Source organism: Pseudonaja textilis, chromosome 8 (genome assembly GCF_049901715.1).
Source record: "Pseudonaja textilis isolate UNSWEBS1 chromosome 8, rPseTex1.2, whole genome shotgun sequence".
In the NCBI taxonomy this organism is placed as follows: Eukaryota; Metazoa; Chordata; class Lepidosauria; order Squamata; family Elapidae; genus Pseudonaja; species Pseudonaja textilis.
The window spans coordinates 42,060,061-42,080,415 of NC_141997.1; the positions used below are offsets into that span (position 1 = coordinate 42,060,061).

Below are 20,355 nucleotides of genomic sequence, written 5' to 3' on the forward strand. Positions count from 1 at the left end.
ATGAACCATGCAAGCTAGGTGTGCTATCCTGAAATTGTAAGAACAAATCTGGGTGGGAACACAGAATGTGAAAAGCCAAGGAGGAATCATATCTTGTGACAGACTTGGAGACCAAAGCTTCTGCCCCTGAAACCTCTCACAACTCGGTAACACAAGTTATTAGGGGCATAGCCCTATTCGCCTTCCAAAGTGAGCTAGCTAAACTTATATCAGTCTTCCCCCACCTGTGAGGATCCATATTTCAGACACAAGATACTAAATAGAAACAAATTGGACTTCAAAAATATCAGCCCAGAGGTTTCAGTACTCCAGAGGTCCTGTTTCCAACCTCAAGTCAGTTGTTCTTAAGCGTGGGTTTTGTAAAACTGAAGTGCATCCAGTTTTGGTCACCACATTATAAAAAAGTTGTTGAGACTCTAGAAAAAGTGCAGAGAAGAGCAACCAGGATGATTAGGGGACTGGAGACTAAAACATATGAAGAACGTTTACAGGAACTGTGCATGGCTAATCTACTAAAGAGAAGGACCAGGGGAAACATGATAACAGTCTTCCAATATCTGAGGGGCTGCCACAGGGAGGAAGGGGTCAAGCTATTTTCTAAAGCACCTGTAGGCCAGACAAGGAATAATGGATGGAAACTGAACAAGGACAGATTCAACCTGGAAATAAGGAGAAATTTTCTGACAGTGAGAACAATCAACCAAGGGAACCACTTGCCCTCAGAAGTTGTGGAAGCATCATCACTTGAGACTTTCAAGAAGAGATTTGTTAGAAATGGTGTAGGGTCTCCCGCTTGGTCGGGGGGTTGGACTAGATGACCTACAAGGTCCCTTCCAACTCTGATTATCTGTTATCTGTTATCTTTAGATGTATGGGCTCTATTTCACATGGATTCAACTGTAGATAAGGTTTTCCGCATACTATATGAGTCCCTCAAGTCATCAATGAAAGAATGCCTCTATTACATAGAACAACTATGTGACAAAAGAGTATTATCTATAAATAATTTTAATTGTATGGATGATATACCCTCCTTAATCTTTCTACTCTCCTTACCCCAAACAATGGGTTAATATGTGTCAAGCACAGGAAATCCAGGCTGTTCAAATGAATATTAAAGGTTTATTGCAAGGTTAAGCTCTGCACAAAAATTTGAATTACTAATGGTCAAAGCAAATTGGCAATCGATAAGTGTCAGTGGAATTCAAAATGGGCAGGCCTGAGATCTCTTGTGAGCATGATGGGACTCAAGATTGATGACACATTTGACCCCTCCTTCAGGCTCAGCCTGTTCAACTCCTACATCGGGGTCCCCAAACTTGGCAACTTTAAGACTTGTGGACTTCAACTTACAGAATTCCTCAGCCAGCTATACTGGATGGAGAATTCTGGGAATTGAAGTCCACAAGTCTTAAAGTTGCCAAGTTTGGAGACCTCTTTCCTACAATTTGCTATAGTCATTTCTGTCTCTTGGGAAGAGATGTTTTATACACAAGTGATGGAAAGATACCGGTATATAGAGGAAATGAATAGCCATATGGTTGTGGACTTTAGAATTCAAACCTCAAGATTAACACCATTCCTGGCTTACCACACTGAAAAACATCATGAATGAATGACCAACTAATTCTCTGCAGTAATTCTACTTAGCTAATTTTGTTGGGAATGTGGAGTAGCGGGAAAATCTAAGTGATGTGCCTGATATGAAACTTTGACAAAAAAACCAAGTGACTTTGTGCCAGTCACTTATTCTCTGAGACCAGCCTACATCACAGAGACATTATTATATCTAATGAAAGGAAAGGAAACATTCAGCATTAAACTTGAGTAGATCAAATCAGTAATATGTTCGTTTGATACTGATGTGGGAAGGAAAACCGGCAATATCCACATCCATCTTTCTTTCTTTCTTTCTTTCTTTCTTTCTTTCTTTCTTTCTTTCTTTCTTTCTTTCTTTCTTTCTTTCTATCTATCTATCTATCTATCTATCTATCTATCTATCTATCTATCTATCATTTCTCTCTCCTATCCATCCATCCATCATCTAATGTATCTATCTATCTGTCTGTCTGTCTGTCTGTCTGTCTGTCTCTCTCTCTCTCTCTCTCTCTCTCTCTCTCTCTCATTTCTCTCTCCTATCCATCCATCCATCATCTAATGTATCTATCTATCTGTCTGTCTGTCTGTCTGTCTGTCTGTCTGTCTCTCTCTCTCTCTCTCTCTCTCATTTCTCTCTCCTATCCATCCATCCATCATCTAATGTATCTATCTATCTATCTGTCTGTCTGTCTGTCTGTCTGTCTGTCTGTCTCTCTCTGTCTCTCTCTCTCTCTCTCATTTCTCTCTCCTATCCATCCATCCATCATCTAATGTATCTATCTGTCTGTCTGTCTGTCTGTCTGTCTGTCTGTCTGTCTCTCTCTCTCTCTCTCTCTCATTTCTCTCTCCTATCCATCCATCCATCATCTAATGTATCTATCTATCTATCTGTCTGTCTGTCTGTCCGTCCGTCCGTCCGTCCGTCCGTCCACCCACCCACCCATCCATCCATCCATCCATCTATCTATCCCATCTCCTCTTAATCATCTATCTGTCTCTTTATCTATCTATCTAGCTCTCTATCTGTCTAGCTAATTAATTTGCTGCCCATCTTATATCAAATGACTTACAGCACTATTGATAAATATGCATTTATACAGGTAGTCCTCGACTTAACAAGCATTCAATGATGGTTCGAAGTTAAGATGGCCTCAGAAAAGGTGACTTAGAGCATGTCCTTGAACTTATAACCATCATACCATTCTTACAGCTGAATGATTGCACTAGAACTGACTCACATTGATGACAGTTGCCCCATCTTTTCTGGACATGTAACTGTGATTTGTGACCTTCCCAAGTAAATTCTGACAAGCAAAGTGAACTGGGGAAGTTGGGTTCACTTACCGACCATGTGATTCACTTAATGACCATGCGATTCGCTTAATGACCATGTTTCACTTAACCAATGTAAAGTTAGTAACCTGGTTGTTGAGTGAACCTGGCTTCCCTGGTGACTTTAATTGTCAGGCATTCGCACAAGGAGATTCTGTGACCTTGGGACATGGCAACCATCATAAATCATCCGTCAGCTGCCAAGCATCTGAATTTCGATCATGTGACTATGGGGATACTGCAATAGTCATAAGTGTGAAAAATGGTCATAAGTCACATTCTTCAGCTGTAACTTTGAAAGGTCACTAACCAAACTGCCATAAGCTGAGGATTACCTGTATTAGGAATGGTTTCAGAAGGAAAACACACACACACACACACACACACACACACACACACACACACACGTTTTGTTCTTTAAATCCAGTGAGTCTGTTAGGTGGAGCCAGAGGGTAATGCATAGATCCATAAGTTCTACTTGATGTTGTACTCTTACAAACCTTTTGTTGTGGCCTGTCGGCATAACCTCAAGCAGCCAAATCAGATGAAAAGAAAATGTGGGAGTCAGGATCAGGTCTGGAGGTGGCTGATGAGGAAGAGGAGGAACAGCTGGGTCCAGGGCCTGATGCGCAGATGCACAGAAGGCAGAGGAGAGGAGAGCAGTGGAAATCTATGGGCTGATCCTTGGGATAGAAGAGCCACCGCTGCTAGTGAAGCCCCACCCTAGTTCAGGGGATAAAAGGCAGGGGGTGGAGACGAATAAATGGGTAGACAACTATTTATCTCCCTGGTGGACAGACTTGTTAGCCTGTGTTGAAAGAGAAACTTTTTTTGCTGGGGCTCCTAATAAAGGAATCATTGATTTAACTACAGAGGGTTTGTTGTGTTTGGGGAGCTGGGTCAGAACACCCTTGTTAAAGCATGTGAGAATGTTGGTCATCCTTCTTTAAGGATGCAGGCACCAGAAATGATTCCTATTTCCAATGTGGTTTTTTTTTCCTTCTCAATCTGCATGGAAGGGATTGACAGGTGTCATTTGTTCGAAATGCATCAGAGTTTTGCACTCAAGAAAACTTGCCTTTAAGATCCAGTATCCTCCAGAAAGAATAACGGAGCGCATCTTGTTTTGCAGGAAGTGAGGCGTACAGACCATCCCTTAATTTGCTATTTTTAAAGGGCAGCGATGAATAAAACCTACCTGGGCAGGGCTTTGACAGCCATGATGGTGAAATCAGAGACAGCTGCGAGAACAAACAGGAGAGGCAGGGGAAAAAAAAAAAAAGCCAAGGCTTTTGAATATGGCTTTCTCAAAACAGTGGGGTTTAATGGAAAGGTAGACCTCTCCATTTATTTGACGCTGAGAGAATGGCCTGTTGGATAATGGCTGGGAATGTTGTTATTAAAACAGTGCGCGCAGTTCATTTTCAACAGTTTTGAATTAGAGTCTGCACTAATAAAACCGATACGCTTTCTTTCACAAAGGGCAGGTCTGTTAGTTAATGTAGCTGCCGCAGAGCCTCGTCGACTGTGCCTTCAGCTCTATTTGTGCATCGCAGCATGGCAGGCAGAAAGGGTTGTTTTTCAAGGATCCTGCTGGTGGAAGGTAATGGCCTTATAGCATCTTTATGTCAGAACCAGGACTGTGGCTCAAATGCTTCCCGTCTCTTCCCTTTCCCCTTGCTTCTCCTGTACCTTTGGTGGCACAAAAGACATTCGCCTTTCGCAAAGATCCCCTCCTCCCTCCAATATGATTACTCCTTTAAGTCACTTTAGCCCCGGCAAAGGAAATGTTATTAGTTAAAGCCTGCCCAAGCAGCATGGCGCACGCCTGATAGTGAGCACCTTCGAAGTGAAGTGCCTCTCCGCTCGCGATATGGATCGGCTCCCTCGCAGGCTGTACCAGCTGTCATCTCGTCCATACTGCTGTGATTTAATTAGTCTGTTTATGTCCTTTCTAATAATATTTCCATCTCTGCGAAAAGGGCAACATCGAGCGGCGTCGTTTTTCCCTCACTCTGGGTTCTGCACGCAGAGGAATGCGGCCTGCATCCACTCTGCGGAGATGTGAGATTAGATCGTCGTTCCTCGTCATTTCAAAACGGGCTGATGAATTGTTCAGCCAAGAACTGGATGGGTTGCCTGGGGTCCACTGGAGAGGGGACTTAATCTGGTGGGGGAGATTCGGAGATGGGTTCGGGGCGAGCTATGGTTCTGCCCAGAAGATCAGTCCTGAGGGAGAGAAAGAGTTGAGGGATGACTTCATTGGACATTGCAATGCTTGTTTTCTACTGCTATTAGAAGACAAAACTGTGGTTCTTTCTGCATCCTCCTACTCCTTCCTTTTCTTCTCCTCTTCATATTCTCTCCTCCTTTTCTTCTTCTATCAAATCCTCCTCCCTCTCTTCCTCCCCCTCTTTTTTCTCCTCTTCATAATCTCTCCTCCTTTTCTTCCTCTACAAACTCTTCCTCTTCTTTTTCCTCCCTCCTCCTCTTCCTCCTCATTTTCTCTCCTGCTTTTCTTCCTCTACCAATTCTTCCTCCTCTTCCTCTTTCTCCATCCTCTCCTCTTTCTCCTCTTTCTTTTTTTTCTTCTTCTCCTTCTCCTCATATTTGCTCCTCCCTTTTTCCTCTACCAACTCCTCTTCCTCTCTCCTCCCTCTCCTCCTCCTCCTCTTTTCCTCCTCCTCATATTTTCTCCTTTTTTCTTCTGACTCTTCCTCCTCTTCCCTCTTCTCCTCCTTTTCCTTATTCTCCTCTGTTCTTCCTCTTCCTCCTCTTATTCTTTCCCCATGTTTCCTTCTTGCTCCTTTTTCTCCTTTTTGTTCCCCCAAATAAGTTCATTAGAATTTAAAGTATTAAAAAATGGAGCCAGGTTTTTTACACAAACACACACACACACAGAGAGAAAGAGAGAGAGAGAGCGCTTTAAATTTGTATTGGAAAACTTCAAATCTAGTATTCTTAAAATGGGGTGTGTGTATGATAAAAAGGTCCATGGTTCAAAAATAATGCAAATAAGTCAGAGAAATTAAAGCAAACAAACTATAGAAAATGTCTGAAGATAAAGAAAGAAGGGAAATTTATAGATAGTTAAAAACAAGGTTGCATACATTGATTCAAAAAATAACAATAATTTAGAGTCAGGGTTGACTTGCCTGAAGATACCCACCTCATTTTTCTGGCATGATATGGTTTTCCATTGTATTATTGTAAGACTTTGTGGGATTTTTTTTTTTCATGCTTCCAGCCTGCACCCTGAGATTTCTTAGTGTTCTCCCATTAAATTATTAACTAAACCATTAACCAAATTGGACCCATTTTTGATTTCTATGTCAGCCAAATAGGCCAGGAGCTGCACATTTCTGAGGCTAAATTGCATTGGTCATAATTCTACAATTATCAGAAGTTTAAAATTATAGGTGTCAATCTCATAATACTTAACTCATACATCCGTTTTGGAATGGTATGTTTCTCCACTATAATGTGCTTACGTTATTGGCATTTCTGTGGCCTCACACACTTCTCACAATGGCCAACTTTAACTCTAATCAACCACACTGTGAGATGTTGCCTTCCTAAGACTTGATAGGACTCGTCATTCAATTCTTTCATTTGTAATTTCCAAATCTGTTTTTCTGCACTTCTATTTCTTTGTTTCTGTAAATGATTAATAAAAGGTGGTAATTAAAACTCCACAGAAACAAAACAAGTTCCCTCTTTAAAAAAAATGTTTTCTTAGAAGGATAAATTGTCTGTGCCAGAAGCCAACTTTTAATCATGTCATGGTTTATCCAATATGTAGCTTTTATCTCACAGCTACTGACATTTCTGTTCTCATAATTGTCTTGGATTCAGAGGCCAAAAGGTTTTTTGGAACCCACGGAGGCATCTCTGTGGATATGTGTGTTTGTGTATTGTATGTATTATAAAAGAAACAGAGGTTAAGATGGTAGCTACTACATCATACAGTAGAATCTCCACACTATTTTTGCATGCGTTGTAAGGAGGAAAGTCTTCAATCACATGTCATCTTGCCTTATTTTTTACATGTGTTCACACATGCACTGTGCATACTTTTGTCTCATGAACTCCTGAAAGAAGTAAGTTTTTTTTTTTTAAGTTTCTCATCAGTATGAATAATTTTGTAAAGTCAGTGCATCTTTGGCTGCAAACCACAAGGGATCCCTCAACAGCTGTAGCACAAAGCTAGGAAAACACAATTGGTTTTGAGGGGTTGCTGACAGATGTTGTGTGAGCACTTCTAAACCAAATGTTGCCCTTAAATTCAAATAATTGCACACCCCAAATCATAACTCCATCCTTGAAGGAAGTCTAAACGGTAATAAGATTCTTTTTCTTCCATTTAATTATGTCTGATTTTAGGAGATCCTGGACCATCCCTGGTTTTCTTGGCAAGGTTTTCAGCAAAGATTTGTCATTGCCTACTTTCTAGAACTAAGAGAAAGTGACTGGCTTGAGGTTAGTTTGCTGGTTTTGTGCCCAAGGCAGGACTAGAGCTCACGGTTTCCTGGTTTCTAGCTTGATACATTAACCACTACTCCTACTGTTAACCCACTGAAACAAGATTTGCATTTAGAACTAAGATTATGATATACTTAGAGAAAGAAAAAAGAATAATAGCTTCTGTGATTTGTACTAGTTAATCTGGAGCCTTCTCTAGAGTTTATCTTAGGATGCGTACATTTCTTCATTTTTTCAGATGCCAAGGACTTAATATCTAAAATGTCAGCGATGTAAAAGAAATTTAGCAAACTTACATATCCTTGTAACTTTGGGGTTTTTAAAAAAACTTTTTTAGATGAGAAGCAGGCGATAAACAGTGCAACCTGTTGCATGCATTCATTGATCTGTGACTTTTCAAATCATAACTTTGTAACCTTGTTAGTCAATTATCTGCTGGAGAATGAAGAATGGAGATGTTGCCATCGGATTTTTAAGCATTTTTTTTTTTTAATTTTATGTAGTTCAGAAGCAAACTAGGCTGTTTCAGAAACAAATTAAGCTAAAACTGGTTGTGAATCCTGCAATGCTATTCCAATAACAACATTTGGTTCTGTTAAGAGACAGCAGGTAAGCTGGATCCAAACTCTACCCAAGGGAATTGAGATACTGTTTTTGACATAGTCTGCGGAGATACTCCGTCATCCAGGCCATGGTTGTCCCAAAAGAGCTTTCTTTCCAAAGGGCAATTAAACTTTCTTGTTTTGCTTGAAGACATTTCACTTCTCTTTCAAGAAGCTTCTTCAGTTTTGACTGAATAGTGGAGAATGGAAGAACTTATATTCCTTGCAGTCCTCTAAGTCATTAGCATTCCTTCTGAGAGTCATTGAAGCCACTTGAAGATTTATCTTTGCCCTCACCTGAATCCTGTAGTCTGTAATTTTTCTGGAAATCTGTTCATACTACCATGCCATTCGAAGGTAGTATGTTGTTGACCAGTGGTGGGATTCAAATTTTTTTACTACCAGTTCTGTGGATGTGGCTTCATAGGCGTGGCTTGGTGGGCATGGCAGGGGAAGCATTGCCAAAATCTCCATTCCCTCCCCAGCCCATTGACCTGCTTTCCAGCTCTGTTTTTCTGTGCCGGGCAACAAAAGAAGACCCAGTCAATCAGCTGGGACTCAGGAGGCAGAGAATAGATGGGAGTGGAGCCAGTCAGAGGAGGTATTTGCCAGTTCTCCAAACTACTCAAAATTTCCACTACCGGTTCTCCAGAACTGGACAGAACCTGCTGAATACCACCTCTGTTGTTGACATTATTTGCAATTTGCAATCTATGCCTTTATACTACAATAAGGCAAAAAAACGCCATCTTAAAACCGCCATCTTAAAACTTAGAGAATACTTTTCATTTTTTTTTCTCCTAGATGCCATTATTCCAAACATGTTTTTCATTTTGTGCTCAGTTGTTCCTAAGATGTTACTAGTGAATCAGATGTTGGCTTCAGATGTCTCATGGTCTCACATCACGATCTCCCCTCTGGCATTTCCTGCTGTTTCCCTTATCACTGTCACCAGAAAAAGACATCTTATAAATTATATATTTAAAATATGTTTTCCCAGCTTCTGTTTGGTTTTCAGATACCCTTGGCAGGCTCTTGAGATCTTTGAAACCCACACTGCTAACCCACTGAAACAAGATTGACATTTAAATCTGAGACTGTGCTATGCTTAGAATAAAACAAAATCAATTCTTTGTGATTTGTACTAATTAAATCTGGGGTTTATCTTATACTGCATGATTTTGTTCACTTTTTCAAATGCCAAGGACTTTAATAGCCGAAATGTCAATTATATACATAAAAAAAAATAACCAAAATTACACGTGTTTATAATTCCTGTTTTTAAACAGAATTTGCTTGCTAATACTACAGGCAGCCCTGGACACAACTGAACCCAAAATTTATACTGCTAGGTGAGACACTATTAAATGAGTTTTGCTCCATTTTAGGACCTTTCTTGGCACAATTGGCACTGCAGCTAGTTAAGCTAGTGACACGGCTGTTAGGGGATCAATCATATGACCCTGGACACTGCAACAGTCATAAGTACATGCCAGTTGCCAAGCATCTGAATTCTGATCACATGATAACAGGGATGCTGTAATGGTCGTAAGTGAGAAGAACAGTCATAAGTCACTTTTTTTCAGTGGCATTCTAACTTTGAACAGTCACTAAATGAAGGAGTACTATCTATATTTGTTTTAGTGGGATCTTTGATGTTCTCTCCAACTTATTGCTTCCTTGTATTATATATATTCATGTGCAATGTGGTTGAATTTGAGAAAAATCAATTGCAAACTCTTGAGAAAACCACTGGTTAATTTATCGTAGACCAATGTAAAAAAAAAAATAGGAGAGAGAGAGAGACCCAAGAAGTAGTGGGAAACCCTTTGGAAAAAGGAAGGCACAAACCCAAATATATTTATCCCTTAATTGAAATTAATGCATACTTACATCTCCTTAGAGGACTGGAGGCTAAAACATATGAAGATCAACTCCAGGAACTGGGTGTGTATAGTTTAATGAAAAGAAGGTGACATGATAGCACTGTTCCAATATTTAGGAGGCTGCCATAAAGAAGAAGGGGATCAACCTATTCTCCAAAGCACTTGAAGGTAGGAAAATAAGCAATGGATGGAAACCAATCAAGGAGAGAACCAAACTAGAACTAAAGAAAAAAATTCCTGACAGTTAGAACAATTAACCAGTGAAACAAGTTGCCTTCAGAAATTGTGGGTGCTCCAACACTGAGGTTTTTAACAAGAGATTGGACAACCATTTGTCTGAAATGGTATAGGTCAGTGATGGCGAACCTATGGCACACATGCCACAGGTGGCACGCAGAGCCATTTGTGCCGGCATGCGAGCTGCAGGCAAACTTACCTCACTGTGCATGTGTGTGCCTCAGCGCTGATTTTTGGCCAGTTTGAGGCCTTTTTCTGCCTCCCAAAGGCTTGAGGAAGGCTTCTGCAGGCTGAAAACTAGCCCCGTTTCATCACTTCTGGTATTTCCAGAAAAACAGGAAGTGACAAAACGGGTCTGGTTTTCAGCCTACAAACCTTGCTGAAGCCTGCAGAAACCTTCTTCAAGCCTTTGGGAGGCCGAAATAGGCCTCAAATTAGCCAAAAGTCAGCTGTGAGGCACAGTGCAGGTAAGGGGGTGAGAGGGGTGAGAGTGGTGGTGGGAATTGTGCGTGCATGCGTGGGGGGCATGCGCATTGCCTTTTGGGTGCTGGTATGCAAGCGTGAACATGCAAGCGCATGCACAGTTTTTGGCACTAGAGCCCAAAATAGTTAGCCACCACTGGTAAAGGTTCTCCTGCTTGAGCTGTGAGTTGGACTAGAAGACCTCTAAGGTTCCTTCCAACTGTGTTATTCTGCTATTATGTATTGATATAGATTCTCAATCTCCACCCTTCCCCAGCTTTAGCCCTTCTGTGCACATGATGTACCATTTCAAATTTATTTTCCTTCTCATTTGAGCTGTCCTCTTGGTACCAACACTTTTGAAAGTAGCAAACGATTTTCGAGTTAATCTTTAAGGACAGGTCTTATTCAGAAAGGGAATGGCTTGTGAGATGTGTAGTTATTAAGAGTTACCAGTTGTTCCTTTTCTTCTTCTTTTGCTAACCTCTGTCCTGTTGGATTTATAAATGGAAAAGGATGACCTTTGAAATGATGATGGAAACAGAGAGATAAACACCACTTGAAAGGACAAACCAATTAATATAAATGTTTTGCACATAACACTGATTTGAGCCCACTGCTATCTATGTAAACCTTTTCAGTGCCTTTAAGAACAAAGAATCAAAAAAGGAAAAAAAGAGAGAAGGGACTGCATATTTTAAATACGGCTTTGGTAAAACTGTCATGAAGGAAGACAGTGTAAATCTGCATACATCATTATCATGCTTAGTGTCAGATCCAGAAACTTATCTGGCAAATATATTTTTGGAGAAAAAAAGTACTTGTTGGTGAAGTCACAATCTGAGTGCACAAGGGTCGCAATGTGCAGTTGTTGTTTGGTATCATTGTGCAGTTTGTTGTTTGATATCATTGAGACCTATATTTCAAGGTGTATTTCAATAGAAAATTTGACCAAAAGTGATTAATAATCCTCACAAAAGTAGGAAAATCCATGACAATTCCTTCCTTCCTTCCTTCCTTCCTTCCTTCCTTCCTTCCTTCCTTCCTTCCTTCCTTCCTTCCTTCCTTCCTTCCTTCCTTCCTTCCTCACACCAGAGATGTCTAGAATGTGTTTGGAAACATGAGCTAAGCAACCTTTCTTTTAACCATCTGTTCAAAAATCCCAAGAACAGACATGGTATTAATTGTTGCATGTCTTTGTCATCTATCAATCTTTTGTTGATTACCTGTTCATTCATACTCATCTGGTTTTTTAATCACAATAAAATAGTTTATGTGGTTTTGCCACCCTTGGAGGTTTGTTATTAAGTTCTGAGTTTCTTAAGTGACCTTGAAAGAAGATTTTTTTTTTTCATTTCTTCATGGGTAATGCAACACCTGGAAGGAATCTTAAATGGTTGTTATTTTCATATAAATAGGATTTCAAATCTCCTAGCACCTAGAAAGGAATTGAAGAAAATATGCTAGTATTCTGATACTCAGCACAAAAGAGTCCATTTCTCCCCTGTCTTACTGGGGTGGTTATTGATGTAAAGAACTTTATACATAAATAGAGTTGGGACTAATCCTGGCTTTAGAAACATTCTTTCTAAAGATGAACAAATGTTCATGGATCAAACCAACTTCCCAAAGATCTAAAGGTCTTTTTTTTTTCCCAGCTACTACAAGGGATTAAAAACATCCTTCTGCTTCTCTCTTGTAAACATCAGGGACACTTTAAATACATTTTCCTCCTTTATTTTGTGGGTGCCAGAAACCCTACTGTATATATGGAGAGATGGAAAAGGAAGAGAAAAGCAATGACAAACTATTTTATCATTCTAAGATCAATGTAACTGTTTTGGATATTCCACACTTGGGAATTTGAATCTTTTTCCTCTCTTTTGTTCTGGATTATCTCTTTATTTTTTTTTCCTCTCCTAAAGCCTGTGCATATATTCTCTTTGCAGACTGAATTATAAAATGTAATCAATTGAAAAAAAAATTTTTTTTAAAGATTTTAAAATAATCGTTATGTGACTATATGTAAGGAGGGTGGGTGGAAAGACAAGTTTGACATTTGAAAAACACTGGAATTAAGGCTGAACTTCTGTACTAATTGATTTTTTAAAGAGTTCCTTGAAAAAAAGTGAACTCTAAAATTGTTTGGAGGTGCCTTGGCTGCATTCCAAAACATTTATGATGAGGCAAAACTAGACAGATTTGGTTCTCCTGAAAACACACATTCTGTACAATGGTTCTAATTTAACATCTCAGTTGCACCTTGGCATATTATGCTACAGACTTTTCCTGCCTCTCAAGAATCTAAACAAGCTTTGTCCAGTGTCCACTGTAAAGGAGAACATACTGCAATTAATGAAGCCTGCATTAGCATTGATTTAATTATTATAAAGATAGATATCTATTTACACCCTGCATGGTTGAATGCTATATAAATCACTAGGATTTTAGCCCAATAATACACACAAAGAACAGCTGCAGATGTTGGGTCTGGCTAGTCTGAAGAAAAGAAGAATTAGGGGTGACATGATAGCCGTATTTCAGTATTTGAGGGGCTGCCCCAAAGAAGAAGAGGTCAAATTATTCTCCAAAGCACCAGAAGGCGAGAAAAGAAACTATGGATGGAAACTCATCAAGGAGAGAAGCAACCTGGAATTAAGGAGAAACTTCCAAACAGTGAGGACAATTAACCAGTGTAACAGCTGGCCTTCAGATGTTGTGGGTGCTTCATCACTGGAGGTTTTCAAGAAGAGACTGGACAGTCACTTGTCTGAGATTGTACAGGTTTTTCTGCTTGAGCAGGGGGCTGGACTAGAAGACCTCCAAGGTCCCTTCCAGTTCTATTCTAACAATTCTAAAAAGTTTGAAGAACATTTCTATGGATTGTAGTATATTTTGGGCTGAAGATTTTGCTGTTGTAGGAAGGAATTAACCAGATAAGAGGTTTTCGATGACTTTTATTCCAAATTAATAGAATAACAGAGTTGAAAGTGTTGGAGGTTTTCTAGTCCAAGTCCCTAGGGTCATAGGGTCAAGCAGTAGACCCTATACCATTTCAGATAAATGACTGTCCAATCTCTTCTTAAAAACCTCCAGTGATGGAGCACCCATAACTTTTGAAGACAAGCCGCTCCACCATTATTAATTGTTCTCCCACCAGGGAATTTCTTAGTTCTAGGATGGATATTTTCTTGATAAGTTTCCAACTTGTCCTTCATTGAAGAATAGGTTAAGCCCCTTCATCTTTGTGGCAGCCCCTCAAAAATTAGACCACTGTTATTAGATGTGGAAAAAGTTAAATCTATATTGACTTGTCATCTGAAAGAAAGGTTTATATCCAAACAGCACTGCTTATGTTCCTATTCTGATTTACACAAGTCTTATTTTAATTGTCCCTTAATGGGCTTGGTTTAAATGGGCTTTAAGGGAAATATAGCAGTATTTCTGTCCAAGACCTACATAGTCAATGAACATTTAGTGGTGCTTCTTCCTTTCCTAATGCACTTTTGAACTGAGCAGCTTTTGTATGTCAAAGGCAACCCTTTGCCTGAGTTATTGGCTCCAGAAATCATTGTATTACCAGAAATCATGCTTAGTGACCTCTTGAAGTTTCACATTAAAATAAGCAAATTCCATCCTTTACAAAGCAAACATTTTTAAGGAAGAAGGATGGTTCTAACAAGATTCAGGAATAGCCCTCTAAGTTGGTCTGGAGCTTAGTCAACATATGACCAACCACAAGATGGTCCAGTAACTGGAGTCCTTACTTTGGTGTCAGATACCTGTTGCTGGTTCAGCTACCTGAGAGAGCTCTAGTAGCAAAGTGGTTTGAATCCAGCATTGGAGGCTAACTCTGCTCCCATCCTGGATCAAAGTTGACTCAGCCTTCCATCCTTGTGAGGTCACTAAAACGAGGACCCAGATTGCTGGGGGCAATATGCTGATGTTATAAATTGCTCATAGAGTGCTGTAAAGCATGGTGGGTCAATATAGAACTCTAAGTGCTATTGCTATCCTGGAATACCACCCAACACAGACACAGACACACACACACACACACACACACACACACATACACACACACATTGGATTCATCCCATGATTGTATAAATAGTTAACAATGATGTGGAAAACTAATTTATTTTTGTCATTTAGACATGGAAGTAATTGCACTCTCCTGCTCATGCTCTCTGATACATGATAATGCAAAATTGCCTCTCATAGTATGTTGTCAAACCATCATAGCTTATTGGCAAAGATAAACTTGTTTTCTATGAATTTGTCTAAACATCTGCTAACCGATTTTGGAAAGGCAGATGGGTTGATGGTTACTGTCAAACTGACTATCTGCTATCAAGTAATCCTTAGAAGAGTCTGTCTCTCTTTCAGATATATAGAGTTACAGAGTTGGAAGGGACCTTAGAGGTCTTCTAACCCAACCTCCTGCACAAGCAGGAGACCCTGTTCCATTCCAGACAAAGGACTGTCCAGTCTCTTCTTAAAAGCTTCCAGTGATGAAGCACCCCCAACGTCTGAAGGCAAGCTGTTCCATTGGTTGATTGTTCTCACTCTTAGGAAGTTTATCCTTAATCCTAGGTTGCTTCTGTCCTCGATTAGTTTCCCTCCATTTCTTGTCTTCTGATGATTTGGAAAATAGATTGATCTCCCCTTTTCTTTGGGGTAACCCCTCAAATATTGGAACGCTGCTAGGATAGCCATTTGTTCATATCTTATGACTGCTTTTATATCCTATCAGAGGAACTGGATTTTTTTTTGGGGGGGGGAGAGAATTGTACTGATTTAATGTAGAATTTTGATTTAAATTAGTGGAAGATTATTTTGCAAAGCAGCAAGCAAGCAAGCAAGCAAGCAAGCAAACAAGCAAACAACACTGTGTTTGGTGAATGATGATAAATTTAACATATTATAAAAATGACGTATTCAGCATGGAGAAATGTGGCTACATTTTCCCCCCAACAAATAACATTATTTATCAAAATACTCAATAATAATTCAACCTGGTTGGCTACTATCTCTAATGACAAAGGAGATTTACAAGGGGACATTATTCACATTGGGGAAGGGGCTAATAAGTGCTTTTTGATCATTCATTGATGAAAACAAAATCAGTTGACATAAATTGGGAAACTTCAGTGGAAACATATCCATTCAACCGTTGGCTTATTTAGCTGTGCATTTCTGAGTACCATCCCTCTATTATTTCTGCTTAATTAAAGGTCACTTCCTCTGGTCACATTCAATCTTTTCTTCCTATGTAATATTTATGTTGACTTTCTCATGGCTTGTTTGGGATTTCAAGTTTTGTCTTCTGCCACAATGAACTTGTCCAGAAAAAAAAAATGCTTTTAAATCTTGTGTACTGCACATAGAGAGAGAAGGATAAATATAAACTGGGACACATACATAAGGTAATCTTTTTAATAATTCTCAAATTGAGGATTTCATGTGCACAAAATGATGCGTTAGGGTACTGCACACCAGAACAACTAGACCTAAGTGTAGTTTTTTTTCCCCTAATGCCCTCACTTTGCTAAACAACTAACTCCAACAACACTGTCAAAGTACTTAATAAGACTGTATTACTATTATTCTTTTCATCCTTCCTAGTACCTATGTCTTCCCACTTATGACTGTAACCATGTTGCTTAAATCTTCACAATTTATATTGTTTTACTTGTTTTCCTAGTATGTTTTGATTGCTATTTAGTAACCTCTGTATGATTTGATTGCTTATTAGTAACCTACGACAATCAGTATTAGTAACCTACGATGACAGTGTTGTGTCTTATGATTCTTGATGAATGTATTTTATTTTTCCTTTATGTACACTGAGAGCTTTTGCATCAACAACGAATTCCTTCTGTACCCAATCACACTTGGCCAATAAAGAATTCTATTCTATTCTATTCTATTCTATTCTATTCTATTCTATTCTATTCTATTCTATTCTATTCTATTCTATTTGCAAATTAATATGTTTATGCATCGGAGAGAAAACAGAATGTGCCACCGTTTCTTGCCCCCCCCCCCAAAAAAAAAAGGCTTCATGAAGAATTTGACTTCCTTTGCATTATTCTTAATTAACGTCAGGCACAAATAAGAGCAGGTGGTAGTATTCAAGCCAATGAAAGAGAACCAACTTTATATCTTTATTTATTTCATTAATTTAATCTATTCATACCAACAAGCCCCTTGGTATACATCTCCTTGATTCTTCATCTCTTCTAACTATACCAAGAAGAAACCTCTGTTTCATTCCTCCTCCCATTTTCTGAATGTCAGAAAAAAAAGATGGCTTTTTTTTTTGTTTGAAAAATATAAATACGATTATTATAGGCATAACACATGTTACGGAGCATAAAAACAAAGGTGCCTTCCTTCTTCAGCCTTTGTAGAATTATGAACTTCTTATTAACAGCTAGACCAGGGGTCAGCAACCTGTGGCTCTGGAGCCACATGTGGCCCTTTCATCCATTTACTGCAGCTCCTTGTCATGGGTCAGTGCCACAATTTTGAGAGGAGGTTAGGGAGAAGAAAAGCATGGCATGCCAGGAGGAGATTCTATGGCAAGGGGTGGGTTTTCTGGTCAGCTCCACAACTGATAGAGCTTTCGGTTAGGACAGGTAGAGAAAAAAGGATGCCACACTAGGAGGAGACTCTAGAATTGAATGGGGGGCTTCTGGTTAGGACCTTTGTGGCTCTTTGAGTATTTAAGGTTGCCGGCCCTGAGCTAGACCTTCCCAAGGACTCCATTCCTGGACAAACTGATGTCTTGGTCATGTACCCCTCATCTCTTTAAGGCTATTTTCCTCAAAACCTCTAGGTAGAGGACAACATTTCAAGAAATGAAATGAAATGAAAGACTCTAATCTCAGCATGCTAAGCTCAGCATTCAACAAAATGTTTTGAAGTGCTCAAAAAAGGGGAATATGTGTAATTCAGGGTTGAAGTGAGGGGTCCTTGGCGTTTTTTGAGCTTGGTTGTTTCCTTGCTAGTACTGATGACTATTTATTTCGTTTGGGTAATGTAATGTCTGCAAGACAGAATGGGACAATTTGCTGCAGCCAACCAGCCATGGCCAACTTGCCATGGCCAACTCACTCTGGGACAACTCACTGTGGGAGAGTTTAACAAATCAATTTAATTATTTAAAATAGATTTAAAAAAAACATTTTAATATTTGTCATTTGCATTTCATTTTGTCACTCCTTTTGCATCCTTACTTTAATGATTCTATTCCACCATTTCTTTGATATTAGGGCAACTCTTGTTCCATAGCGAATTGGCTATAGAACCTTGTCAGTGACGAGATGGCCGTAATGGTGGCCATGGCTAGTTGGCTGCAGTGAATTGTCATAGACCCTCTGCAAGAAAGCAACCAAGCACAGAGAGCACCAAGGACCCCTAAAAAACACAGTGGTTTAGCTCTTAGTTGCCTGTGTTGGTAGGAACGAACATAAATAATTTTCCTGGACCTGCAGTAAAAAATAATAATAATTGGAAAAGGTAAAATTTGGTGAAGGGGCCTAGTGCTCAGCCCACATTTGGGACAGAAAAAGGTATCATTTAATGCAGGGTTAGTGTTACCATGCTAGGACTAAAAAAAAAAGCAAATTGTGTATGCTTCATTAACTCTTTGCACACAAGATAAAAGTGCTTTCTGATGAAGTGAAAAACCAACTTGGGATCAATTTTCCACAACATAAATTCAACATTCATTCCATTCTTGATAGTCTTATATTTAAACAGCCAGACAGGGATTATATCTCCCTTTTATCTATTTTGTAATTTTAGAACAAACTGTTCATCTCTTGTTTAGAATATTGATCAATATTTATAATTTCTCAGTTCTTTTGCACTGACACTCCCATGCTTCAGCATTGGTTCAGAGGCTGGTGCTTGCAAGAAAGCTTTTGATTATTATTATTATTTTGTACAGATTTGATCTGTTTGTTTGATGTGAGCAGGACACTTCACTCTGTTAATTCTGTAATTAACTATTGTCAGAATTCTACCTGGCTTGGAGTTCAGCTTTTTCCATCCTTTTGCAACAGACACAAGCTTAAAAGAGACTTTATTGGAGTTTGGGAAAGAGATCTGAATTCTTTTAAAATGCTGTAATACACCAAAATATTATTCAGTTGTGGAATCTCTGTTCTAGTGTTTCCAACAGAGGGAGGGAGAGAGAGAGAGGGAGGAAGAGGGAGAGAGGTAGAGAGAGATGATATACTGTAGATATATAGATATAGAAATATATAGAGATAGATATATAGATCTAGAAATATGTATCTATATCTATAGAGACAGACAGACAGACAGACAAGATAGAGATAGAGAGAGAGAGAAAGAGAGATATAGTGAGAAAGACATGGAGAGAGAGAGATGTATCTAGGTAGATACATACATACACCTACAAGCTTTATTATTATCTACAGGCTTATAAGTAACAACATAAACTTATTTTATTTATTTTTTATTTTTATATATTAAAAACCCAAATGCACATCAATCCTTAGTCCAGAGAATATGAATGCAAGAGGCAAATCAGTTTAATTTATTGATCAATTGTACTTTTAGCGTTAGATCTTTTCAGCTTGAATGTTTGACAGAAAGTCAAATAAGTATCTTTACCATAGGCAGTGAGTCTCTTTGTTCTTCTATTTGTAAACACATTTGAAAGAAAAAAAACAGTCCCACGCTTTAAATAGTGTGTATTCCTCATTATAAAGAAAAAAGGTTGAGTTAAGCATCCGGTTTTGAAGCAATTTTCAAGTCATTAGCTGATGTAAATTTCTCCTCACATCACAAGAGTATAAACCCTCCATATTTGTATTACAGAGCAACACAAAACTCACATTGAAGGTAATAGCTCTGGGGACCAGCTGAGTAAGTGCTTAGGAGCAATGTGAACTGACATTCTTTCTTTTATTTTCTTCCGTTTAAAATATTTTGCCCGTTTAAACTGCCTTTATGGTATATTGTTTTCAGATGCTTGTTGAGTCCTTCTGTTGTGTAGGCTCCGTGCACAGGCCCTCGTAGCACGTATGAAGTAACATCTGTTCGGTCTTTTTCTTGCTGGGATTCTTGGTATAATTAGCTCTATATTTCACCAAACACAATTCTGCTCCCATGGCGGACAGAACAGCATGAAGAAAACATAAATAATTGAAGATTAGAGAAACAGAAGGCAAAGTTGAGGTAGGTGGTTTGGCTAAGAAAGGGGTTAAGGAGAAAAGAAGGTCATCTCATTACAGAAAATAGCATTGTTATATTAACAATTGTAAATGGAGATGGCGTTATTTCCTAGTGATTAATGAAGAAGAAGAATTTAGCCACTTGGCAGATAGAGTCATATATTTATATGCATATCGTTAAAGGAAAATGTGTTATTTTAGTCATGGCCATTATTTTGAAAACAAATAACAGAAAGATCTCAACAAGATTTGGTCCAAAGCGTTCTGACATGACCCAAAGCATCCGAGAGAACAAGACAGAACAAGATAAAAGAAGATTCTCATCATGGAACTCTTCCAAATGGCCAAATCTCAAGGGAAAAAAATATTTGTGTAACACTGGCATTTCTAGGGCTCAGAGTTGGAGAAATATGGCTCAGGAGACCCCAGGATATTCCACAATTTTATTTCTGTAACAGTAAAATTGGAGTTTGTTTGCATTTTAGAGAAGAAGCAGTAGAGATGTTTCGGGTAGAGAACATTTTACATGGGCCTTTTTCT

The 20,355-nt window shown here is 39.0% G+C and overlaps 1 protein-coding gene across 3 annotated transcripts in view; it reads left to right on the top strand.

Annotated features, from left to right (window-relative positions):
* DACH1 (dachshund family transcription factor 1) overlaps positions 1-20,355 on the top strand; it is a 351,590-nt gene that overhangs the window by 193,145 nt on the left and 138,090 nt on the right. The gene's annotated exons all lie outside the window — the stretch shown is intronic.